Source organism: Rhinatrema bivittatum, chromosome 1 (genome assembly GCF_901001135.1).
Source record: "Rhinatrema bivittatum chromosome 1, aRhiBiv1.1, whole genome shotgun sequence".
In the NCBI taxonomy this organism is placed as follows: Eukaryota; Metazoa; Chordata; class Amphibia; order Gymnophiona; family Rhinatrematidae; genus Rhinatrema; species Rhinatrema bivittatum.
The window spans coordinates 752,345,923-752,373,905 of NC_042615.1; the positions used below are offsets into that span (position 1 = coordinate 752,345,923).

General features: G+C 41.3%; 1 protein-coding gene across 4 annotated transcripts in view; it reads right to left on the bottom strand.

Moving 5' to 3' along the window:
- The window catches only part of NIPBL (NIPBL cohesin loading factor), a 1,214,062-nt gene extending 1,191,139 nt beyond the window's left edge, over positions 1–22,923 (bottom strand). For 2 of the 4 annotated variants that reach the window (XM_029578690.1, XM_029578699.1), the window contains exon 1: positions 22,313–22,923. The gene's annotated coding sequence lies outside the window, so the exon portion shown is untranslated. Of the gene's footprint in view, positions 1–20,161; positions 20,257–22,312 lie in introns of those variants that run through there. The other 2 variants (XM_029578673.1, XM_029578682.1) reach the window with 2 other exon arrangements.
- Between the last annotated feature and the right edge of the window lie 5,060 nt (positions 22,924–27,983).

Below are 27,983 nucleotides of genomic sequence, written 5' to 3' on the forward strand. Positions count from 1 at the left end.
GTATGTGCATTCTGTAAGTGCAAACCCACGTTCAACTCCACAAATGCCTCCATTCAGTTCGAGTAAAATCATGTGCAAACATACCATATATGCATAAATCTTTGCACATATAGGGGTAGATTTACAAAAAATGCGCGTTCGCGTACTTCTGTTGGCGCACCAGTCGCAAACAAAAGTACGCTGGATTTTAGTAGATACGCGCGTAGCCGCGCTTATCTGCTAAAATCCAGGATCGGCGCGTGCAAGGCTGCCGATTTTGGGCAGCCGGCGCGCGCCGAGCCGCGCAGCCTGCCTCCGTTCCCTCCGAGGCCGCTCCAAAATCGGAGCGGCCTCGGAGGGAACTCGCTTTCGCCCTCCCCTCACCTTCCCCTCCCTTCCTCTATCTAACCCACCCCCCCGGCCCTATCTAAACCCCCCCCCCCCCACCTTTGTCTGGGGATTTACGCCTCCCGGAGGGAGAAGTAAATCCCTGCGCGCCAGCGGGCCGCTAGCATGCCAAGATGCGACCCGGGGACGGTTCCGGAGGGCGCGGCCACGCCCCCGAAACGCCACGATCGGCCCCGCCCCCGACAAAAAACCCCGGGACTTACGCGAGTCCCGGGGCTCTGCGCGCACCGGCAGGCCTATGGAAAATAGGCGCGCCGGCGCGCAAGGCCCTGCTCGCATAAATCCGGGCGGATTTACGCGAGCAGGGCTCTTAAAATCCGCCCCATAGAGCTGACAATTTTGTAAAAGGCCATTAACTGTCTACTTTTGTGATTTAGATGCTGTATAATGTAAAAAGGTCACACTAAGGATTACATGGGAGAGAGACTCAAATGAACTATCTGCTTTAAGGTGCTATGTAAATGCTGAAATAATAATAGGATTGGTTTATCTTATTTTAAGCAATGTTACTTTGGTTTTAAGTATGAGAACATAAGAAATGCCATACTGAGTCAGACCACGTTCTATCAAGACTAGCATCCTGTCTCCAATAGTGGACAGTCCAGGTCACAAGCATATCTGTTTCCTGTTACTCATTCCCAGAGATAGCAATAGCTTTCTTTTGTCTACCTGTCTAATAATGTTTTATGGACTTAGTCAATTCTAGAAAGAGAACTATTTTCTTCATTCTGCATCTTGAATTAGGGAGATAAATTTTCAAAAAGGGACTTCTGCAGGTATAACATTGTTTTATGTGCAGAAATGCTCAAGTTTAAAAACTACATATCAGTTGAATGTGATATGGCTAATTCAGTTTTTGCCATATTGTTAGCAATTGTATCATTGAGCTGCATATTCTCAAACACAGGGGCGAAAAAATATTTAGAAAACATAGGTAACATTCAATAAAAATTTCAGAAGCCAAGTAAAATTTTTTTTTTTTTACTTTTTCACTCTTTCGTGTTAATATTGATAATTGTACTTGTTATTTTGTTTAGCTTTTTTTATTTTATTCTTATTTTGTCTCCTGTTTTGTTTTGTCTAGCTTTAGTTTAGTTTTCTAAAATGTATTTTGCTTCATTTCCTTTATTATTTTTTTGCTTTTCTGAATTTTAGGCACCAGGTGCAAAATTTTACACATCCAGGTAACCTGGCTCCCAGGATTTTTTTTCGGCCCTGTCCAGACAGTTCCACAAAGATATTTAATTGATTAGCTAGACTGATGAATGTTGAAGTTAATGATATTACTTGTCAGATGATACTTTATTCAGCAAGAGGCTTTTATAATCACACTAACATAAGGGTCTGTTAAAAGTGACTGGAAAAAAAGCATTTTTGCACATCAGTTCACTCCCTTCCCCACCCCCCCTGCACACAAACACACACACTCACTCCTTCCCCTTATAACATACCTTTTCTCAATGACCTACACACTGCTAGGTAGATTGAGTCCATCTCCCAGTTAGAGAAAGTACACTAAGTAACAGCACGCACATGTTTATGTGCACAGAGGCTGAGCAAAGTTGAGAAGGCCATTTTGCCTGCATCAGCATGTGTGTGTCCCATAAGAAAATTATTTTTGCTGTATTGTGTGTTCAGTTAAGGTTGTTAAGGGACAATTTTTAGTGAGATACTGAGAGTAGACCCTAAGGAAAGAAAATCAATTAGTAAACGTTCCAGAAAATCAGCACATATGTGGCGATAAATTTCAGTTTCATAGGCTTTCCTCTCAGCATTCCATGGAAATTTGTGGCTTAGGAATGTTAATAAAGGAAGAAATTCAGTGAAAATGATTTTGGCATATCACTCATTTTCCACACAACTTGAGCCATGTACATGCATAATCTGTAGATCACTACACTCTGTTTGGTCTCATCACTGCAACAGGTATGCACATTCTGTGCCAGATGGGGAAACAGCATGGAAGTGCACAAGCTACATGAAAGAGCTTGGTGCATACTGTTGGGGGAGTGAGGCTAATCAGACCGGATTTCCCTTTTGATGAGTATTTCTGCTGGTTATATATATGTAATTTGCTGTTTCTATGTTCATCATTCTGTGTGTCAAGCTCCAAAAACCATATACCCCAGTAATAATAAATATGCTTTTTCCATAGTGACATGCACAGTGGCCAACTTAGATCCACAGCAAATTTTATATACATATAAAAAGAGATAGAAATCAAACAAAATGCACTTCAAATGGTCCCTAAATCCCAAACATGAAAAATAAAAAAGTACAATTACATCCAGCATGTAGAAGCAACAATGTTAGAACAAATTAACATTTACTATCTATATAAGAATGTACAGCTATTTTGACAGCAAATACCACTTTTACAATGGCCATTAGACTAACTAGATAACCCATTCACAGCACATAGCATTCAGTTTTTACTAGATAAGATTTATTTTTTTTTATAATTTAGAATTTTATTGAAAGTGTAAACATCAAACAGTATATATAAACAATGTTTGTCATTTTGAAACACAAAAAATATAATAAAGGTATATATTTTCACATTTTAATTACTCCCCATCCTCCCTCCCCCCAAGGTAGAGCTGGAAGCAGATATTAAGAACAATAACCAAACCTCTCTCAAAGAGAAATGCTCATATCACCAGTGTATAATAGAGCTACAGATGTAGGCCTGCTACCTAGACATGGGAAGGTGTTACTAGGTGACATTATCAAGTTCCTTTCTCCCGATTCAGCCAGTCATGGATAACGTGCCAAATCTGCTTGTGACGAAGGCTCATATGTTTAGCTACTGTAACCTGTTCATGGAAATAGCATAGCCTGGACAATCTCGCTCTTATATTCATCTCTGTAGATATGGTACAAGACCTCCACAGAAGTGCTAGCTCACATTGTGCTGCCATTATAATATAGTGTGAGGTCCTGCCTTTTACTGAGGAGACCTCTAAGGGTAGGTTCAATAATGCCGTTTCCAGCGTGAGCGACACCCCTTCTCCAATGACAGACTGAATAATAAGGGAAATGCTATTCCAAAATGAGGTTACTCGTGGGCAAGCCCACCACATGTGGAAGTAAGTTCCAATCTGACGACATCCTTTCCAACAATGTGGATCTTGCATCTGCTGGAATTTATGTAAACATGCTGGTGTATAATACCACCTAAACACAAGTTTATAACTATTCTCAGCTAATGAAGTATATGGTGAACTCTTTTTGGTATGAAACAAAATGGAATCCCAAGAGTCCTCCGATAGCTCGCTATTTAAATCCCGCTCCCATGCTTTTATTTATGCTGGTTTTTCTCGGGGGTCTTTATTTACATAGCTGTACAAGTGGGAGATAGCCCGTTTGAAATTGGCAGCTTGGTTGCACCAAATGTTCAAGTTGTGTCTTCCCCATGGCGAGATCACATCCCACTTGTTCCGCCAATAAAAAGCGTCTAAGTTGTAAATATGAAAAACATCACCTTCCGATAAGTGATAGGTCTCCTGTAAGACAGAGAATGAGGATAGCCCATCTCCCGCCCAAAGCTGGGACATGTGTGTTAGGCCTAGCCCCTCCCGTGTATGAAACGCTTTGTTATACCTCCCTGCTGGAAAGCACGAATTGGCATAAGCATGAGAACTATAAAAATAGCGTTGAGTACCCACCAATCTCGTTCTCCATTGCTCCCATACCTTCAAAGTGGATTGTGTCAACAGCGGTAGACATTTGATAGGAAGCCAGGACGATCGAGGTTGCCACACTAAGGACAAGTGACATCTTCCCAATTAAACATTTTCTATCGTTACCCACTATTTCTGTTCACCCGTCCTATTCCAGTCAATTATAGCACGTAATTGTGCAGCCATGTAGTACCAGTGTAAATTTGGAACACTTAAGCCACCTCTCAATTTAGGCCGGTATAGAACCCCTTGAGATACCCTAGGTGGCCGCTTTCTCCAGATGTAGGAAAAGATCCTCTGTTGCCATCTCTTGAGGATGGTGGTGGGAATGTATATCGGGAGAGCTTGAAATAGATATCCCAATCTCGGGAGTACATTCATCTTTACTGACGATATTCTACCAAACCATAATTAATAGAGTGCCAACCACCTATCCGTCAAATGTTCTATGTATTAGGGGGTGGATAGTTGAGTTGAAACAGCTCAGATAGATTGTTACTAATATGGACACCTAGATATTTGATTTTCTTTTTAGCTCATTGGAAGGGAAAGGAGGGCTTTAATATGACTAGCTCCCTTTCCAGTACCATAAGATTTAAAATTTCAGATTTGTCCACATTTAAGGTGAACCCTGACACTGCTCCGAATGTACGTATCTCATGTAGGACTTCCGTAAGGGAATGGATAGGATTCGTCAGAGTAAATAAAATGTCATCGGCAAACATTGACATTTTATAGGCCGCTGTCCCTATAGAAACCCCCTGAACCGCATTGTTGTGGCGGACCTTAATAGCTAAAGGTTCTAAACAAAAGCGCAAATAATAATGGGGAGAGAGGGCATCCCTGTCTCGTACCACTGTTAATCGCAAAAGGCTCTGTATAAGTTCCATTGACTTTTACTCTAGCCTGGGGTTGATTGTACAATTGTTGTAGCCAGTTTAGAAAATGTGGGCCAAAATGCATCTTTTTCAAGGTGTTAAAAAGAAACTCCCAGTGCACCATGTCGAAGGCCTTCTCGGCGTCTACCGACAGTAGAACAGCTGAGGTTTTTTGCTCCTGAACTCTCTCAATTAGATCTATGATTTTGCGAATATCGTCTGCCGCCATCCTCCATGGGATAAATCCAGCCTGGTCAGTGTGAATTAGCCTAGTGATTATCATGCTTAAACGTGTTGCCATTATTTTAGCTAAGAGCTTAAGATCTACATTTACAAGAGAGATTGGGTGATAAGAGCCACATTTCGTAAGATCTCTCCCAGGTTTCCCCAATATTGTAATTCCTGCAGTATTGGCTCCTGGCTGCAAAGAGTGTCCTTTCCCCAAAGAAATAAAGAGTAATGTCATAGGAGGTACAATAGAAATCACAAATTTTTTATACAATTGCGGAGTATACCCATCAAGAATGGGCGCCTTATTGGCTTTCAAATCACTAATGGCCTGTTGCAATTCCAAGGGTGTTACATCCTTGTCAAGGAATTCCTGTTCACTCTCTGTAAGTACTGGTAGCTGTATTCCCCCCAGGTATTCTTCAATGAGATCTATTGAGATAGAGGAATTATATGAAGCTAATTTACCATAAAATTGTTGAAACCGACTTTGAATATCTGGTGGAGAAGTAATCAAATGATCATCATTACTTTTGATAGTCGTAATTTGGTTTGGTGCTTGTTTCTGCTTTAAATATCTAGCTAGGAGCCTCCCAGATCTATTGCCCCATTCAAATTTTTCCTGTGTTACTAAGGCCACTATGGAGGTGAGTTCAGAATCTACCAGGGAACGTAATTCGTCTCTAGCCCTCTGCAATTTCTTATATATATTCTTAGATAACATCCGTTTATGAGCCGTTGCTAATGCAGTAATGTTGCCTAATAGAGCTTGCTTAACCCTCTGATCCTGTTTCTTAACATAAGACAGTCCCATATAAGAGTGGGGACTTCTCCATTATTCTCCAGGTAGTTATTAATGTGCTCATGTAATGTGGCACAATAAGTGTCATCAGCGATAAGAGTATCATTCAATTTCCAAGGACAGAAGCCTGTCCCATCCATAGCCTGGGTAAGATCCAGTCCTACAGAAGCATGATCAGACCAGGTAATGGAATTGACATGCAATTGCTGTACCCTACCCGCCATCATTTTATCTATAAGAAAATAATCTATACGGGAGTATGAATGGTGCGCAGCAGAAAAAAAAAAGGTGTGGGTTTCTGTCTCTAGACAGACATAAGATACCATTTCTTTATGAGTGCCTGTAGCTTCTTCCTGTGGGGACCAATAACCACCCCACTCCCTCCCGAGTTATCAAGCTGGGTATTAAGGGTTAGATTAAAATCCCCCACAAGGATAATAGTGCCTTCTCCCTCCTTTTCCAGTAAATGATCTATTTGTTCAAAAAAAGACCTCTGATTTGTATTAGGTGTGTTCAGTCAATAAAGTAAACAATTCCCCTTGAAATTCAAATTTAACCATCAGGAATCTGCCTAGTTCATCCGCCATATGAGATGGTATTAGGTAGTCATAACCCTGTTTGAATAGGATACATACCCCTGCAAATTGACTATACTTACGAGCAGCTGAAAAAAAAACAAACAGACAGAGTAAACATCGGCCAAGCAAGAAGGTGTTCATATCTTTCTTTCAGGTGAGTCTCCTGCAGACATATGATTGTGGCCCCGGCTATCTGAATGTCCTGCTTTAGGAGATGGCGTTTCCTGGGCGAGTTAAGGCCCTTAACGTTTAGAGAAAAAAAGCTTAAGAGCCATGGTGGACAGATAAAAGGGTTTCCGTCACTTCACCTATAGTGATATACCCTCTTGCTTGGGTTTTATAAAGAGCATCTCGCAAACACTGGTTCTTAGGCCTACTATATGCAAAACAAAAATCCAGCCCTCCCGCTCCACCCCATCCCTGTACCCTTCCCTACCATCTCCAACCCAACCCCCTATGTGAACGCCACGTAAACATGACCTTCCTGCTTTCGCAGTGAAGGTCGGTAGCCATCACAGGGTGATCTCACAATAGCTCCCAAACCCCCATATGCAATCCCCCCCCTCCCCCCCCAAGCATAACAATATTCCAAAGCGTGTATAGTGCTGAAAATATTAAGCCCTTAATTAGTCTCCCCAGCCCTACAGGCAATGCATGGTGAAAAACATTATCAAACCCTGTCAGTCAATAAAAGTAAAGATTCAGCTGTACTGCTCAAGACTTGTCAGTTCACCCGGGTCCCTCGCGAGCCGATGTATAAGCCTGCTCAGTGTTGCGGCGAAGTCTTCGTCCCCTTTCTCCATGCGCTGCCATCTCAGGGGCTCCGTCTATCTCTCGGCGCTGCAGGTGCTGAGGCTGGAATCGGGAGGCTGGCAGTTTTCAAACTGGCCGACGCTTCAGGGACTGTATGCGCTCTGGAGGTGACACCCTTAATAGAAAATTGCGATGCCCACAGGGAATAGCCAGCAGAAGCGTAATTTTTCTTGTCGAAGCAGGGAGGTAAGATGATGGTATTCTTGCCCTCTTTTAAGTATCCCAGGTGAAATATCAGTGAACACGGAGATAGAGTGAGCTTCCCAGTCCCAGAACTTCTGCTTCCTAGTAAGCATTTTTTCCTTCACTGGAAAACGAAGATAGCAGGCAGTGATGTCTCTCGGTTGATTCCCAGCGTGAGGACCCAGGGTACAGTGTGCCCTTTCGATGTCGAATTGGAGGTCAGATTCCCTGGATTCCCCCTCACTGGTTAGAGCTAGAAAAAACGTGCTCAAAGAGCGCACTACCGCATGGCAGTCCACATATTGCTCAGTCTCCGGGACTCCTCTAAATCGCTGGTTACATCTGCGATTTTTGTTCTCTAAGTCCTCCAGCTTGAGAAACAGATCAGTTTCCATTTTTTCCAACTGGTCACATTGAGATTTCATTTTTTCCATTTTATCTTCATGGGCATCTAGGCGGGTATTGCATTCATCAACCCTGCAGCCTATTTCAGCCATTTCCTCTCTGATTTCAACCAGTTTTTCCATTATTTCCTGTTTACTGATCTTAATATCTTTTCTCAGTTCCATAAACCATTGACGGAATTCATCTCTCATGGAACTGAGGAAGACTGCTGGGTCAAATCTTCCGATAGAGATTCAGGTTCCCTATCCGAGAGCTCAGCCATCTCTGGGCCTGCCAGGCCGGACAGGCTCTCTGCTTCTGTTCCACCTTTTAAGTAAGAAAATTGGCTGAGATCCGCTCCTTTTCTCCTGGTAGCCATATAGATAATATATGAGGAATATCTTGAGTCAAAAATATGATGATGATGGAGAGGATGGATAGCGATTGCTGCTGTTAATAGCTGTGGGTGTTCAGGAGCTCCCTGATCAAGCAGCCATCTTAGTCCATGACGGCTCCGCCCCCCAGATTTTTTTTTTTTAATTTAAAACTTTTTATTGAGTGTAACAACAAATTTACATTAAGGCATAACACCACAAAATAAAGGTCACTAGATAAGATTTTAAGTCTAATGGCAAAACAAGAAATCCTTTCTATATCCTGACCCAAAAGGTCACAAGTTATCATCATCATAGTTAAGACCACTTCTCAAGTTAGCCCAATCATTTTGCTGGTACACAATGCATTATCACCGAAAGATAGCAAATGCCAAAACTGGCACTTTTGGAGCCAGCCCAGTAGTTCAATGGCTAAGGAACTCACTGCCATTACAGAGAAATCTGGGACTAATGTCCAAGCCCAGCCTCTGTTCCTTGGGCAGCCAGGACTGTTCAGTCCCAGCCACTACACATCAGCAATACCCATTGGCCAGATTCAAGGCACCCTCATACCAGTCTCCAGATGAAGTAATGGTCTGTGGCCCCTTACCAAGGGCAGTTACAATGATGGCTGGACTAGATAGGAAGGGAAGAAGATTAAAAAAAAAAACAACCCACCAAAAAAACAAGAAAACTACCAGACAGCACTATAGCCCCAATAGAGGCCAGTTCCAATTTGAGTTGAAAGGCCAAAAGGAGAAAGAAATATCTTCCAGGCCAAAGAAAGTTTTGGCATTATGTATCTACACCAAATATTACAAAAAAAAAAAAAATACAAAGAATAAATAAGAATAAAAAAGAAGCCATGCATTTTAGCAATTCTGAACATGGATATATTTTTTTTTTTAATTGTTTGGTCTTATGATTTCTTACACTAAACAGCTCCAACACAAATGTGCTCCAACTGGAGGCAAGTATACAGACACCTCTATCCCATAAAACATTTCTAATATTAAATGTGGAAGATAATGATTATGCCAATATACAGATAATGGCATGACATAATTAAATATCCCGTAATCTAATAGTTTATATACTTTTCAACTAATTCAATACACATTCTGGGAAAAATGCTTCATTTATCTGACACAGGCACAAAATGAGGAAAACACATTATGAGGAAATATGCCTAATACACTGGTTTCACAGTTAACTTCTTAAGACAATTTACTTAAGCTGAGAGTGTAAAAGCTGCAGCACCCACAGCACCAGAGGAATATGATGTGTCAGACACTACTCTTTTTTTCAGTAGCATATAATGATGTTTGGGATAAGGGCAACACAGAAGCTGATCTGAAGAAAGGTGCTTCTATTCTCTATGAGCACTACATTGGCTTCTCTCAATCTCAAATTAATTTGAGCAAAAGATACTGCAAGTAGTGTGTGGCAGGGAGACAGAACTGCAGTAGCCTCAACAGAAAAAATAAATAAATAAAAGAAGGCAGCAATCAAGAAGTAAGGAGGCTGGAAAGCCTTCACTTCTCCCCAAAAAAACTAATTTTGAATTTCTACAAGCTGCTTTAAATGATTCTGAGCATTCACAATCTGAAACATGTCACTAGCAATATCAGGGCCATCAAATGCTAATTAATTTAATACAAGCTAACACCTAATAGTCCCATTTATTGCTTGTGTGTACAACAAAATTAAACAAAACATATTAGAGGCAGCCAGGCTGCTCAAGCAGCTAGTTTTCTTACTCAGTGGGAAATGACAGATAAAAGAACTAAACTTGAACATAGTGCATTTCTTGTAGGCAAGAAGGCATTACTTGGATAACACACTCAAAGGCCAGTGCAGAAGGTGCGTTCACCTGAATGCACAGATTTACCTGCTCTTGAATGCTCATTTTGCAAGTGTAAAACTCCTTTCTGCACTGGCAGTGAACCACACCAGACAGTGAGATAAGTACTAACTTATCCGGTTAAATGGCAGCAGCTAATTGGAGCCAGATAGCTGGATAAGTCTGTACTTATTCAGCTAAGTGGCGGAGGATGTCAGCTTCCACACTCACCTCCCCTCTTGAATTAAAATGTGCATTCAGCACTTGCTGTTGCATTAGCATACCATTTTTTTTATTCTCATAAGATTGAACAAAAGCTTGAATTAGCTGGGGATAACAAGACTTTTTAAATTAATTACAAAAAAATAAAATTAGACATAGTAAGACGAGGAGCCACAGTAGAGCCAAGAACCAGGCAAATAGTTGTTTGTGAAGAATCTGACTAGTACTGCTGCTTTAATAGCTAATGTTAGAGAATGTTGATAGGATGCTAGAGCAGTGGGTCTCAACCATTTTCCCATCGTGACGCAACTGACAGACCATGCTCATGTGACACACTGCTCATTACAATTCACAGCAAAAATAAAAAGGTCCAGTATTACTTTTATTGTTAAGAATGACACAAGGAAAGACAAGTACTCTGTCTGAATAGAAATTGCATAAATAGTAAACATACCATACCAAAACACCAATTTTCAGCACTCAAACAGTAACCACCTTACCTAAGAAAAGGCAACACTGAAAATATTACACTAGGCCTTAAGAAACCAATACACCTCCTATTAGGAAAATGTACCAAGCCAGGCTGCTATAGAGCCCTACACAGAAACTACACACCAGCAGAATACCTCACCTTGGTCATATGGGCAGACCTTTGCCTAAGAATAGAGAGACCATAAAGCATAACTACAAACATGCAAACAAAAACTGAACTGGAAACCGCAACAAGCCAGAGAGACTGTATGCACTATAACAAAGGAAAAAGAAACTTCACCAGTCCTCAAAACAAATCAAGAAATATAAAATCAATAGCAGTAAAACCATACTAACAAAAAGTACAGATTTCAAAATAGCTGATGAATGGAATATCCAATGATTAAAAACTCATATCAAAAATTTCTAGATACCAATAAAATATTTCAAAATAGCAGACACAAAGATCCAATAATGAAAAATAAGGATAAAAAATTGCTTTGCATACCTGGGAACTTTTGATATCCAGGTGCCCTAAGATTGTTTTCAATTTGCAGGAGGAGAGATTGTTTGCTTGCAACGTTCTCCTCTGTCACACACAAGCTCTGCATCACACACACATATACACATGCTTTTTCTCTCTCAGTTATATAGGCTCTTAATCACACATTTATACACAAGCTGTCTTTTCACACACACACACGCTTTCAATCATACACTTACATACATGCTGTGTCTGTGTGTAAGAGAGAATCACATAATCACATGCTCTCTCACCTACACCAGCTCTCAATCACACAGACACACATGCTCTCTCATATATATAAAGCTCTGAATCATACATACACATGATCTCAAACATACAGGTTCTCAGTCATACACTTACACATATAGACTCTCAATCACTCACATGGCAGCATGGATTCACCAGGGGAAAGTCCTGTCAGACAAATCTGATTGACTTTTTTGATTGGGTGACTAGGGAATTGGATCGAGGAAGAGCGCTCAATGTCATCTACTTGGATTTCAGCAACGCTTTTGATATGGTCCCACACAGGAGGCTTGTGAATAAAATGAGAAGCTTAGGAGTGAGTGCCAAGGTGATGGCCAATCCAGGTTGACGGACAGAAGACAATGTGTGATGGTAAATGGAACTTACTCTGAAGAGAGAGCGGTGTTAAGCGGAGTGCCGCAAGGATCAGTGTTGGGACCGGTCCTGTTTAATATCTTTGTGAACGACATTGCAGATTGGATAGAAGGTAAGGTTTGCCTTTTTGCGGATGATACTAAGATCTGCAACAGAGTGGACACGCCGGAAGGAAGCTGGAAGAGTGGTTAAAAATATGGCAGCTGAGATTCAATGCCAAGAAGTGCAGAGTCATGCATATGGGGTGTGGAAATCTGAAAGAACTGTATTTGATGGGGTTAAAGGGCTAATGTGCACGAAGCAGGAGAGACACCTTGGGGTGATAGTGTCTAACGATCTGAAGTCAGTGAAACAATGTGACAAGGCGATAGCTAAAGCCAGAAAAATGCTGGGCTGCATAGAGAGGAATATCTAGTAAGAGAAAGGAAGTGATGATCCCCTTGTACAGGGCCTTGGTGAAGCCTCACCTGGAGTACTGTGTTTAGTTCTGGAGACTGTATCTCCAAAGTGACAGAGATAGGATGGAGGCAGTCCAGAGAAGGGCGACCAAAAAGGTGGATGGTCTTCATAAAATGGCTTATGAAGAGAGATTGAACCACCTAAATATGTATACCCTGGAGGAGAGGAGGAGCAGGGATGTTATGACTTTCAGATACTTGAAAGGTTTTAATGATACATGATCAACAACAAACCTTTTCCGCCTGCAGTGTGCATTTGTGTCGTGTGCCGCGCCATCAACTCTGACACGAGTTTGGGCTTTTTTTTCCGGCGATTCACTTTTTTTTTTCAATCCGTGGGTTGTTTATTATTGGGCGATTTTTGCTGTCAATCGCGTTTTTTTGGGCTTGGTGGGTGGGACTTGAACCCAGCTGTCCCAGTCATTGGCTGCTGCTGCCGATGAGGCCTGTCCACAAGAAGTACTGACTGCAAGCAAGGGTCTGGTGATCATGGAAGCTGTTATGCAGCACGGCAGGCTTGAACCCTGAAGGGAGTGAAACACGTAACTGGCAACAATCAAAAAGAAAAGGAAAATGAGTGTGGGGGACACACATGTGGTTGGGCTTGTTTTTTTGGGAAAATAGCGCATGGAATATTATATATATTTTATATAAAATGAAAGGTTTTCATGAGATAGGTTGTGTCGTGAAACATTTCATTTATGTATATATTTAAGGAAACATACATAAACTGTCAAAATACCTTTCGTTCGTTTAACCTCTGGTTTGCTAGTAGATTGAATTGCCGTGCCATGAAATTATGTTTGTCTAAAACAACGTTTGTCACCAACATGAAAAGTTTGGAAAGCTCTGGGCTAGAGGATGGGAATGAAGAGAAGAGCCACGGGGGTGGCTTGCTGGAATGGAGGCTACCTCCTGGTGATTACTACCCTTACTCAATAAGCCTTCACACGGTTAATGCAACTCCAACATTGCTCTCTGCTTCAACGGCAAGGGGAAATGTGGAAAAGAGGATTTGCATTCAGACAACCAACAAGGACTGAACTATACAGTCTGGGTAAACAAATAAGCGTGAGGGTAGCTTGCTTATTATGGCGGTTACTACCATAAACCAATTAAGCCTGATACTTCACTTAGAATGCATATACAGCGTTGCTCTCTGCTTCAACAGCGGGGAGAAATGTGGAAAAGAGGATTTACATTCAGACAACATCCAACAATTTATTTATTTATTTTAACACTTTTTTATACCGGCATTCGTAGGACACATCATGTCGGTTTACAGTCAACTGAGAAAGGAAATTACAAAGAACAAGGGAGGGGCTAACTGGGTAATACAAAATACCAAGAAAGAGAGAGTTAACAGCAGAATTACAACTTTTGCATTCAAGTTAGGGTTAAGTATGCAAAGGAACTTATATACAAATTAAACGAGGCATGTACACTTGAGAAATTGACATGTGTGGGCTTATTTACAGTAAGGGGAGGCAAGTGCACATATGTATAGTTAAAAGCTAGAGGGGAGGGAGAAAGTAGGGAGGGAGCAGGGGGAGAGGGGCGGGTGGGGTAAAGTGAAAAAGGGGTACAGTAAGGCACGGGTACTTTGAGGGAGGGGTTACTAGGGGGTGAGAGGGAGGGGTAATAGGGGTATTAGGGGTATTGGGGGTATTAGGGGGCTAGGAGTGCAAGGGAAGGAAGCAGGAGGGGTGATGGGAAGGAGAGTGGGAGGACAGGGAGGTGGTATAAAGGCTGAGCGTGAGCTCAACAAGGCATTGATCTGTGCAGTCTGGGTAACCAAGCATCAGGATAACTTGCTTGATGCGGTGGTTACTACTCTTAACCATTAAGCCTTATGCTCACCTTTGATGCAACTCCAACATTATTCTCTGCATCAATGGCAGGGGGTGGCAGGAAATTTGAATCAAACTGTTACCAATAAGGGCCCTGAACTCTGTGGTTGGTGAAACATAAGTATGGGAAAATAAGTGTTGGAGCTTGCTGGGCAGACTGGATGGGCCGATTGGTCTTTTTCTGCCGTCATTTCTATGTTTCTATCACATACATGTCACACACACGAACATAAGATATGCCATACTGGATCAGACCAAGAGTCTATCAAGTCCAGTATCCTGTTTCCAACAGTGGCCAATTCAAGTCACTTCGACATGGCAAGTACCCAAACATTAAATAAAAAACTCAAGCTACTACTGCTTATTAATTACCATCATAGCAGTTTATGGATTTATCCTCTAGGAACTTATCCAAACCTTTTTTAAACCCAATTACCTTAACTGCTTTAACCACATCCTCTGGCAATGAATTCCAGAGCTTAACTATGCACTCAATGAAAAAGAATTTTCTTTGATTTGTTTTAAATGAGCTACTTAACTTCATGGGTGCCCCCTGGTTCTTCTATTATCTGAGTAAATAAACGATTTGCATTAACTTGTTCAAGTTATTTCATGATTTTGTAGACTTCTATCATATCCCCCCTCAGTTGTCTCTTCTCCAAACTGAACAGTCCTAACTTCTTTAGCCTTTATTCATAGGGTAGCCATTCCATGCCCCTTATCATTTTGGTCGCCTTTCTCTGCTGCAGCTATATCCTTTTTGATATACAGTGACCAAAACTGCACACAGTATTCAAGGTGGGGTCTCACCATGGAGCGATACAGAGACATTTTGACAGCCTCCATTTTATTTTCCATTCTCTTCTTAATAAATCCTAACATTCTGTTTGCTTTTTTGATTGCCACAGCACACTGGGCCGACGATTTCAATGTATTATCCACTATGACATCCAAATTTCTTTCCTGGATGGTAACTCTTAAGACAGAACCTAACATTCAGGCCGATACAGTACAGTGCGCGCATTGTTAGACTGCTCTGGGACGCGCGTTTTCCCTTACCCCTTATTCAGTAAGGGGAGGAAAACGCGCGTCCAACCCGCAGCACCTAATAGGGCCCTCAACATGCAAATGCATGTTGATGGCCCTATTAGGTATGCGCACGGGATACAGAAAGTAAAATGTGCAGCCAAGCCGCACATTTTACTTTCAGAAATTAGCACTGACCCAAAGGTCAGCGTTAATTTCTTCCGGCGCCGGGAAAGTGCACAGAAAAGCAGTAAAAACTGCTTTTCTGTGCACCCTCCGACTTAATATCATAGCGATATTAAGTCGGAGGTCCCGAAAAGTAAAAAAAAAAAAATTTTTGAGTTCGGCCCGCGGCTGTCAGGCCGAAAACCAGACGATCAATTTTGCCGGCGGCTGGTTTCCGATCCCGTGGCTGTCAGCGGGCTCGAGAACAGACGCCGGCAAAATTGAGCGTCGGCTGTCAAACTCACTAACAGCCGCCGCTCCTGTCAAAAAGGAGGCGCTAGGGACACTAGCGCATCCCTAGCGCCTCCTTTTACCCGGATCTACCGCGTCACCTAATTTAAATAGAGAATCGCGCGCACTGGCGAAGGGCCGGTGCGTGCGCCGGGAGAGCGGGCGTTCGTCTGCTCTCCCGCGGACTTTACTGTATCGGCCCGATTGTGTAACTACAGCAAAGGTTATTCTTCCCTATATGCATCACTTCGCACTTGTCCATGTTAAATTTCATCTGCCATTGGGAAGCCCAATCTTCCAGTCTTGCAAGATCTTCCTGCAATTCATCACAATCTGCTTGAGATTTAACTACTCTGCATAATTTTATGTCATCCATAAATCTGAGCACCTCACTCCTTGTACCTCTTTCCAGATCATATATAAATATATTAAAAAAGCACAAAGCACCGGTCCAAGAACAAATCACTGAGGCACTCCACTTTTACCTTTTTCCACTGTGAAAACTGACCATTTAATCCTACTCTGTTTCCTGACTTTTAACCAACTTGCAATCCACAAAGGACATCACCTCCTATCCCATGACTTTTTAGTTTTCTTAGAAGCCTCTCATGCGGGACCTTAAACACATATGCTTGCTCGCTCACTCACTCTCCCCTCCACCGAACTAGCATCAGCAGCAGTTTCCTCCACTTCCAGCCTTAGCGGAAGCAGCATCATCCTCCACTTCCAGCCCTTGCGGCCTCGAAAAAGGAGTCCCATCGGCCGCGGGGGCTGATGTTGCTCCTCTTGTGTTCTGCACCACGCTGATCTTCTTCAGGCCGATGCTGCACACACTAGCATGGTCTCTTCTTCCCGCACGCACAGCCATTGTATACCACTTCCTCTTCGAGGCAGCGGTAAGAGACCATGCTGGTGCTGCTGACTCCAGCTCTCCTGCTGCATTCCGCCCAGGCGGAGGAGTTCCTATTTCGCTGGGGCAGGGGAAGCAGCTGGGTCAGCGGGGCACTGGGAAGTGTAGTAACACACCTGCGTGTGCTTGGCGACACCGGTTGAAAACCACTGTGCTAGAAGATCACCAGTGTCTTTTAGACAGCAGATGATTCTCAGAAGAGTCACAGTTTATGCTTTGCCTCCAAGTCTGGCAGGCTGATGCAGAAACCTGAGCAGTTCAGTGCACAGTTTTCTAACTCACAGGTAAATATATATAGATATATATATTGTTTTTTTTATTTATTTTTTTTATTTTTTTAACTCCCAATGCAATAAACTAATGTGTTAAGGCTACATCTTCTTACCCAGAGGGGATTCTAACAAGGTTCAACAAAAGGGCCTCCTGATTTACATAGATTTCTAATGGTCATAGTGACCAAGTAGGAGATTTTTAAAATGTTTCACAATGTTTTCTTAAAACTGAAATATAACCCCGAATCATAGTGATTTTGTCATAACAGCTGAATTATCAAAAAAATAAAAATTCTGCTAATAGTCAAGGCTATTTAAATTGCAGTAGCTACCTAAAATTGTGGAATCTACAATCTTGCAAATCATGATTTAAGTAGGCTCTTATCAATCAGCTGTTACTTGGAGGCAAGACACTGATCAGCTGTTTCCAACAATTCTGTCTTTTCCACTACTCAGTCACAATTATTTGTTTTTTTGGGGGGGAATAAGGGGTTTGGTCCAGACGGTTTCTCCAGCCCCTTTGGGCTTCCAACTCAATTGAACAAGTCTTATTTGGGCAATGTGATATACATCACCCCCTCCCATATCTGCCTGGCTATCACAATCCTTGACCAGGGCTCCCTCAAGAACCCAGCTAACCTGAACACTAGGGCTGATCTTTAATGTCACTGCTGAGCCATTGCTGAAATTTCCCATCAGAGGCTGCGAGATCTGCTTTCACAACATCCCCAGCCGGCCCAGGGAGCAGAAACCAGAAACCAAACCCAGATCTCCCACATAGCCATGGGCAGCACTACCACTTAGCCACTAGGCTGGCCTAGCCAAAACTATTTGAAGTGCATCCCACAATTTAATCATGGTCCTCATAAAAGAGATGGAAACATATTTTGAAAATTTAGGTGCCAATCAAAATATGAGGAGCCAAGAAATTTTCTCTCCTCATATTTTCTCTTTTGTTGTTGCTATTTTACTTGTTAATCTGGTTAGCATTTTTCTTGATTTGCTCATCTTGCCTTGGATCAGTTGTATGTTTATATTGTTTTGCTTCTTTCTTTATTTTCATATTTTGCTTTTCGGAATTTTAGGAACCCAAATGACCTGGCTCTCAGGATTTTTCCAGTCCTGCCTATTAAATATCATCATTTTCATTACAGCTACTACTTTAGCTAAGAAAAAGACTGGTCTGGAAAAAGGAGATAAATACTATGGGTTCCTGGGAAGAACTAAGTTCCTACCTGTACACACACTGCTAAATTTCTCCAACTACTCCACTTTTAAAGATAGCAAAAGCATATTAAGTAAAATTTTATTTTGATTCTTTATCCATCCCCATGACAGTAAAATGTGCTGACCCGCTGTTACCTGCTCACCACAAGTCTTGGAATGAGGGCAGTACTTTAAAAAGGTACAGTTTAATGAAAGGCACCATACAAACTAAATCCCTTTCCTTACTTGATTTCTCTTTTATCCAATCCTAGCTGAAGGGTTCTCTCCTTCAGCAAGGGTACTCCAATCAACCCTGTCAATCAAAACATGAATGTAGGAAAAAAAAAGCATGGAACAAGGGACAGATATGCTACCTATTTTTTTCTATAGATACAAAATGGGAAAAGCCTAGAGCATCTTATCCATAAGGTCATGGATCTGTTAATGCACCCAAACAGTAGTACAAAGGTGATTGCATGATACTAGTGTAACATTCTAGCTTGAAAAATAACAGAAAAACACAATACTGTATAATTCTTTTTAAACTCAGCCCCAATGTAATGTACTGGATGAAACTATAGATTATCAAAAATTAACCATGCATACTCAGGGACAGGAAATCCTCTAAAGCCTCTGTAAGAACAAACATACATATACATACACACACATATATATATATATATATATATATATATATATATATATATAATCTCACACACAGTATTTCAAAACATTGTATTACTTTTGGACAATGCAGGACTGGAAATTGTCGTTAAATAATTACATATTGGTTTTTACCTGTTTGGTCTTTAAAATTTGCAAATCAAACAGATTAATCCTTAAACTCCAAATCAGAATCTCAATTCCCTATACCATTGTAACATATGTAGGATAAGCACTAAAAGCAAGTATAACAAAAATTAAACCTGTCAAAAGTGAATTTTTAAATTAAAAAATTTGCCATTAATGCAGATACATTATAACACAAAAATAATTCAGTTGGCATTCCAATATTCTTTCAACTCCTAATGGAAAAAGTAATATACCTAAATATTAAATTTAGGACTCTTAGAAATATATTAATAATCAAATCATAACCATCACTGGATAGTCAGTCTTAATCCTTGATTGAATTTTATGTATAGTATCATAAGCAGCCTATTACTCTATCACATAAGATCTTTTAAAACTAAAATAATGTCAATTTAAAACGCAAATGTAAAATTCACAGGTGTTTTATAATAACATAAGCAACACCACATATAGTAGCTTTGATTCACCAGAACAATCACATAGCAGGCTTTATGGTCAAACCTGTACATCATGGTTTAAGAAATAAGACACCAAAAGCCTCACCAATTTAGAAAAAAAAAAAAAAAAGAAGAAGATTTCCAGATGTTTTATTATTGCCCAGGTACTTGGTTTAAGACAAGTTCAGGACATTGCTGTTCCCTAACAAAACAGTAGGTCTATGTTAAGAATTTGAGAAAGGTTTATATGAATGATTTGACTTAAGCAGCCAAAGCATAACAAAACTTTCTGTAAATTTAATCTGCTCTGTACTTAAGCATGCCTACATTTAATTGTAAATGTTAATTTTTATTTTGTTTTAAAAAAAAAAATGGTAATACACCAGTGCTTCTGGCTAAACACACTAAGATGATTATAGACCTTTCTTTTAAAACAAGTACTTTCTTGAACGCTTTTATGTAATAGTGTTTAAATTTAGCAGCAGGCACAAAATGGGAGAAGCTATTTACTGAATCAGAGAGCAAAAATTGAAAAAAAAAAAGATATTAGATTTAAATCAATATAAGATCCTCGATTGTCCTTAAAGCCAGACAAATAACAGTGCAAACTACCAAAGAATAACCATTGGCCAGTCTACTGATGTCAACTTCAGAGCGAAATCACAACTAAATCAACACATATTGACGAACACAGAAAACTAACCCAGGAAGTATCGATATCTTAAACAGTCTAGACTTACCCTCTGTTTTCTCGGTATTACTGCAAGAAGGTATCAACGAATCAAAAGCAACGTTTTCTTAATTCCTTGTCATATAGAAAAGTTGAAAAAAGGTTATAGGGACTGACGCGGCATATACGACGCTGCTATCACAGCATGTTTCCTCGAACTCATTTTCTCTGCTCTCGTTAGGAGCAGATTTGAAAGGAAAAAACAGTTTAAAAGTTACATCTTCAATACTGTACATCAAGCAAAAAAAAAAGGAACTAATCGGCTATACTGTGCAATCATTTGACAATTGCAAACTTTTGCTTCGCTAGAGCCTGATTTCAAACGACAAAAAAACATAACACACAGCTCTCGTGTCGCTTCTTGATGATGAAAAATAAACCCAAACACAACTATTTTGTTCGTTCTCACAGCCCTTTCTCTTTGCAAAAAAAAAAACTTTAGCCTACGTCTGGCCTTTGCGCCAACCCTCCTGAACCCAAAACGAAATCAAGAGCCAAATAAATCAAAGACAGCAGAAAGATGAGAGATAATGGGTGGCCCCATCTTCTCCCTGCCCAGGAAAGGCCAGCCTTGCAGCGCTGCTTTCCGAGCTGGGGCCGCCTGCTTCGTGCACGCAGTAGGCCCCGAGGCTCCTGTTCCAATGAGTAGCAGCAGCACAAAGACGAGCACTGGCAGCAGATTAAGAGGGAGGGGAGAGAGGAGGCGGCCGGGACTGGGGCTCTCAACTATCTTTAGTACCTTTTTAAAATTCAAACTGCTTCCCGACCAAAACCAGTCTCGGACACGCCGCCAATCCCTAGTTAATACAGACTTACAGTACTTTAAAAAAAAATTGTGTAGGTGATATCTATATTGGCTTCAATTGTCCAGCGTTAAAAAAAACGCATATATTCATCGATATGAAACACGAAAACTTATTTAACAGAAGAAAATTAACCCGGAAAAGAGGGTGGCAGTTTACCACAATTATTCTCTTCTGAAATGCAACCCCCGCCACGCTTGCTTATAAATAAAATGCCATTTGTTAATTCCACCCTGACATTGCTATCATCTGCCATTTAGAGATACATCTGACCTGTTCAGACAACACTTCTCTAATTACATATTCAAACATCACCCATAGCAAACAGCCAATACCAAGCTCAGGACTTTACAACGCTCTGCCCATACAAGACCCAATCCTTCCTTTAATTTCCCTAATACTTTAATTGAAATGAATTTCCATTTTCCCGGGGAAAAGGGAAGAGGGGGAATCCCAAGCTTTCCAACAGTGCCACAGTTCTTTTTCCCCACCTTCAGCCTTCTGTTCTGTACCCACTTATCACAGATTATCCAGGTCGAGCACTATAAGATTACCGAATAAGGTGACTATTTATCCATGCTGGAATTTAGTTAGGACAGTGCAATCCTACATTATGATCTTTCCAAATAAGTCACGGCCTTATTTGAGCTATAACAAAATCATTAGTCAACGTTGTCAACCATCAACAACAAAAAAGCGCTGTCAATTTAATGACAAAATATAAAGCCATCTGCCTTTACTCTGCATGCATCTGCTTGCAGCTTTTGTTCCACAATTACACCTCAGAAAAACAGAAGCAAGAAGAAAAAGGTCCAGGTAAAAGGCACATTACATTCGTATGCAGGACGGTAACAGGGTAGGGGGAGGGCTCTGGCCCGGGACGTGCCATAGAAGTTGTGGCAGAGGGTTCAGCACCCGCTCCCCGGCGCTTATTGTTCGGCCCTGCGGCCTGTGACAGGAGGAGGAGGTGCCGCCGCACGGCCGGAGCACCCTAATCCCCGGGCTGGAGTGCAGGAGCGGGCCCGCGGCCTAAGCCTCTGCCCCGGGCCTGCGTAGCCTCTTCCGCCTTCGAGGGGGTGAGGTGGGTAGGAAGAAGAAAAACAACAACAACAACAACAAACGGAGTCCCACAAGAACGCGAAAGAGCGGCAAAAAAAAAAAAAAAAAGAAAGACACAGAAATTAGTAGCCAGGTAACAAATACCGCCCTCGGCAGTGGCGCGTACCACAAAAATAAATAAAAAAAAAAAAGAAGAGAGAGTAAAGCCCCCAAAGCCCAAGCCCCGGCGCCCAAAGATCCGATTAAAGCCAGGCCCGCCGCCGCTGGACACCAAGAGGCAAGTGAAAGCAGAAATTTACCTCAGGCAATGGGCGTCCGAAGCCGAGCAGAGACCGGACAGGAGGAATCCTTTCGCTGCCCACCTCACAGCTCCGCCGCCGAGGAGGAGGAGGAGAAGAAATAATATAACAACAATAATCCGGGTCGGGAGGGCTCGCTCTTCTTCCGTCTCAGTGCAGCAAACATGAAGAGACGGAAGGTTCCCGGCCGAGGCCAACCTCTTCCGTCTCTCGCTCGCAGCTCTCTCTTTCCCACTCCGGGCCGCGATACCTAGATTTTATAGCGAAACCTGTTTTTAAACGATGGTATGTACATGGATAAACGTGTGCATCTAAAAACCGGACGGAACTGGTTCTGCTTCTTCAGCGGTGCGCGCGGGCCGGGTCGCGGATCCCTCTTTTCTTCCTCTTCTTCTTGTTGTTGTTTTTCTCGCTCAGGCCCCCGATGCTGATGCTGCTGTTGTTGCTGCTGCTGGTTTCCGAGCGGCGGCTGGCTTCGCGGACGGAAAGGGTTTTCTCTCGGTCGCTCTCTCTCCCTCTCAGAACAAAATGCCGACCGGAAGTGCAGCTCGCAGGAATGACTCCCTCCACCGGCGCCAAACACCAACAACCTCCCCCTCTCCTTCTCGTCTCGTCTCGTCTCTTCCCCCCTCACTCCCCCCCTCCCCCGTCCCACCGGCCCTCTCTCGCGGTGCTGCGCGCGCTCCACTTCCGCTACTAGTCCGGGAGAGGGAGGCAGGGAAGCGGCAACCCCCTTCCTCCTTCTCCCGCCCACCGGTACCTCGCAGGCTCAGTCAGCGCCGCCGTCGCCGCTTCCTGCTAATCTCTCGCCACTGCCAGTGGGGAAAGAAGCAACCCCAGGAACGAGACTAGCGCTAGCCCTTCCACTCAGAGCCGCTGCTACTGGGATTGAATAACCGGATTTTGCAAACTTGTATCCACTAAGGCAGAGAGGGTGGAAAGGAATCAGAAGCTCCTGCTGAAATGTACTGGATTAGGTGACACTTTTATGACAAAGTTAAACAAATGTGCTTTTCAGAAGGAGTGTCCTTAAATAGTACAGGAGAGAAGGGTCAATCTCAGTAGAATGGTATGCTCCAATCAGGCGAGTGGATTCCTGCTGTACTATGGGACGAGGAGGCTTTTCTAGGAAGTTAATGTCCCACCAGTGTTTCTTAGCAGAGCAGGAAACAAACTATCCTGCCATAGACTGACTTTAGAGCGGTATCAGTTCCATTAATCAAAATGAGGTATATACTGCATTGCTATGAGCTATCTGCTCTCACCGGCGGAGGTTCTGATTTTAGGAATAAACAAGCATCCACACTCAGGCAAAGGCTTAGCATAATTAAGAATACAGTACAAAGGTAGCTCTGTTAGTCCTGAATACACAGAAATAAGATCAGTAAAAACTATAAGGTGTTACCTTTTTATTGGACTAATATTTTAACTTACTCCAATAAAATGGTATCACCATATTTTTGGTTTAACCTTAATTTCCATAAAAATAAGGAGAAAGAAAGGTCAACAAACAAGTTGTAGGTGATAACATTTTTATTTATAATTAAGCAATAGCACATAATATAATCACTGAATAGTGGCAGACCTTACAAGGCATTGTCAGTCACCTGAGACATGACAATATCTCCATCACAAACGGAGAATTTTTTTTTACATTTATAAAATTATTTTTACATATCACATTGAAGCATTGTATTTAACTCCCATTATACTGGGATATTGGTATGGGTTGCAATATTTGGCAGAGAGTCTTGAGAGGATATCACTTTATAAAACCCTATGTGTAAAGCATGTTGCTTGTGTTGAGACCCAGTTTCTATAGGAAGAATAAGAGAAAAGAAGCCATGCACTGAAAGATATTTAAAGCTGAGAGTGGGGGCACCTAGGCCTTGACATAAGAACTTCCCAGTATCCTGTTTTCAACAGCGGCCAATTTAAGTCATAAGTACCTGGCAAGATCCCAAATAGATAGATGCCAAAAATTATGCACAGAGGTATTATGCAAGTACAAACGTGCAAAATGTATTATAGAACTTTTGCCTGATCCCTAAGTTTAGTCCTTGGGGCAGACGTTCTGCAGTGCTTTTAGCACAAGAATTTTCCCAATTTTTAATTCTGGCCATCGGAGCCAACTTTTGAAAATGACTGGTGGTGCTGAACTCAAGCTTAATTACAATGCCCCCAGCAAAAAAAGAAAAAACAAAACACAGTGAATGATGGGTGTGTCTGATCAGACTGTATTAAAATGTCCGGAAAGGAACAGGCAGTGCAGACATGGGGAAGACTCATGTGACCAAAACAAAAGCTAGGGAAGAGCTCAAAGTCCCTACCAGTTATTCTTCTGCCCAACCCAGCTCATCCCCTCCTCGATTCATACGACTTCCATTTTGTGTTGCAGGTCCTAATTTTAAATGTCTTAGACTATTGCAACTCATTATACATAGGTTTGCCAGCCTGCTCCATTAAAGCCTTACAAATACTTTAGTACAGAATTCAGCAGGAAGAATATTATCTAGTGTTAAATTACATGATCTCATTGCTCCTGTCCTGTGTTCCCTCCAATGGTTAACCAGTACAGTATCACATTCAGTATAAAGTAGCACGTCTTATTCACAAGTTTCTCTGTAACAACATTTTAACTGGGCTTCTCTCAATCCTGCAGCTCTACAGGCCACCAAGAGCTTTTCATTCAGCAATAAAATGCTACTTGAAATTCCCTCACCAAAGCTTGCACATTTAACAATAACTAGAGACAGGTACACATATATGGTGCTCTTTACCCAAAGAATTATGCTCTATTTGTTGCGTAAAAGACTTTTAAAAAGCTTAAAGACATTTATTTTTGCAGGCTTATTTGACATAGGCTTGATCAAGTTCACTTAGCAAACGGAGCTCAATCATATCACAGGTTTTCTCATGTAATAGTTTTTAGTATATGTGTTAACTATTATGTATGTTGAGACTTGTAATCTGCTTTAAATATAATTGCAAAAATGCGGAATATAAATCCTTTTAAATCAATAAAATAAATCCCCACAGTCTCATCCCCTTCCCCCACCCCCACAGCCTGTTCATATCACAGTTTCTTCCTCCTCACCCTCATCTGCATCCTTCACTTTCTCTCTTCCATTCTCTTAATCACTTCTTTCTCCTCTCCTCATCTTAACCTCTCCTCCTCCTTTATCCCTCTGCACTTTTTTAATTCTCCCCCTACTTTTATGTTTATATTTGGGGCAAGGGGTTTAATACCCCTTGGCCCAAATATAATGTTTATATTTGGGCCAAGGGGTTTAATACCCCTTGGCCCTTATATCCTCTTACCCTGCTGTGCTCCCCATTTCCCCTTGAAATATGATTCTCTGTTCCCATCTGATTTTGTTGTTGGAGAACCCCAAGAGTAATCAAGAGAGTGATTTGTTGCTTATTGATATTCTTATGCCTTACAAGTGGTACTTGAGCATTTTGTCCTAGATATGAGATGTTTAACCTTTCGCAGGATCACATGAATCCCTGACTATTGTGACAGGGGTATGGAGTAGCACAAAAAATGGAGCAAATAGTTCTTGGAGCATGCTATTTCCACATTATGGAAAAAAATGCCTTTTTATTTCAGGTATTCTTTCCTCTTGATGGTGTATAATCATATTTTAGCATCATACATCCTCAAGGGAATTTGAAAACAGTCATTTAATCAACATTTTGAACTTGGGTGACTATAAAATTCCTCAAGGATTAAGAATATAATATAGTACTATATATCCTCAAAAGGAGAAAGTAGCATGTTCATTAAGAGCTAATTTCTCTGTGATCTGAAACTTGGCATACTCCAGAAATCCTTTGTTCACTCTCTTAGAGGTTTTTTTGTTAAGTGCTGCAGGGAGCTGGAAGGCATAGAACCTGGAACCAAAGCATCCAAATTACAGAGAAAATAACTTGTTACCGAAAAATTATGTTCCTCATATGAGAATATATACTGTTGAGTTTTAAAGTTGTAGGCCCTAAGAGGCCATATCAGTTCAGCTAATTTTTGAATGAAGGACTTTTAAAATCCACAATAGTTGCAGTGGTAACATCATACATGATGTCCTCTGTTCTTTGTTTAGTTGTATATGAATTTGTATCTAGGTTGAAATGGTTATATTTCATTTTCAATTGGATTCACAGTAACTTAAAAAGTTAAGTGTAACTAATTTGCCTCTATGAATAGGTAGTTACACTTGTATAGCAGGAACTAGTAACTGTAACTATTCACTTTTACACATTACATTTTATTATGTTGCTTATTGTCCTTTCTCTTTAGTACCGACTAAAACATTCAGTGGATAGAGTAGATAATATTTGGTATATGTAGTTTAACTAGTAAAAGTTATGAAAGTTTCATAGGAGCCATCACTATTATTTTACTGTATTAAAATGTACGTCACACTTCCTCAAGCAATACAGTGCTGTAGTGACTTTCAAAAATAAACAACACAGACATGCAGACAACTCGCAAAAACAAACTACACAATTAAAAATAACAAAATCTGAACTAACAACACCTCCACACCAAAACCTTGCCTACACATCTCGCCTTCACAGTTACTTAAACAACAAAACAAAACAAAAAAATGTCTTGACTGCCTTACTGAAGCTTATCAATTCAGTTAATAGCCTAATAATATCCTGAGGAAGTTTGTACCACAAACTCATACCCACAGCTGAGAAAGCCCAGTTCCACATTGCTTGCAGTCTAGCTGTTTTTACTGAAGGGAGAGCTAATAATAAGCCAGACTGAGAAGAGCACAAATCTCTAATCAGCTCATAAAGAACTAATTTATCTCATAAATAAGCAGGGCCAAACCCTGCAATGCTTTAAATGCCAACAAAATAGTTTTTAAATATGAACATTCGATCACTGGAAACCAGGGTAATGCTCTCAAAACTGGGGAAATGTAGTCAACAAGTAGCAAAGTCCATCAAATTTCTAATAATTTTTTAATTAAATCAAAGTTCAAGGCATCATTCATGGCAACTCCATATCATTTTAGAAAGTACAGGTAAAGGAGTCCCCCGACACGGTCCGTGTTTCGCGGTAGCTGCATCGGGAGGGACCCGCGGATAAATTTCATCTAGAACATAAAAGATAATAAATAATGGACCTTAAGAAATGGCTATAAAGGCTACAACCAATAACAAATAGACATACCTTATGTATTCATCCTGGAGCGCATCGGCTCGTACAACGGGTAAACTATTTAAAGAGGCAGTTTTGGCGCCAAAGACAGGAAGTATCGCGATAGTGTCAGGAGACAAAACCACGCCCCCACTGAAGACAATTCAGGTGAACACCAAACCATACAATGTCACTTCAGGTGAACAGGAACCATTCGATGTCTCTGTTGAGACCATTTGGATGGACAGAGGACAATTTAAAGATCCACTTTTGTTCCTGTTCACCTGAAGTGACATTGTATGGTTTGGTGTTCACCTGAATTGTCTTCAGTGGGGGCGTGGTTTTGTCTCCTGACACTATCGCGATACTTCCTGTCTTTGGCGCCAAAACTGCCTCTTTAAATAGTTTACCCGTTGTACGAGCCGATGCGCTCCAGGATGAATACATAAGGTATGTCTATTTGTTATTGGTTGTAGCCTTTATAGCCATTTCTTAAGGTCCATTATTTATTATCTT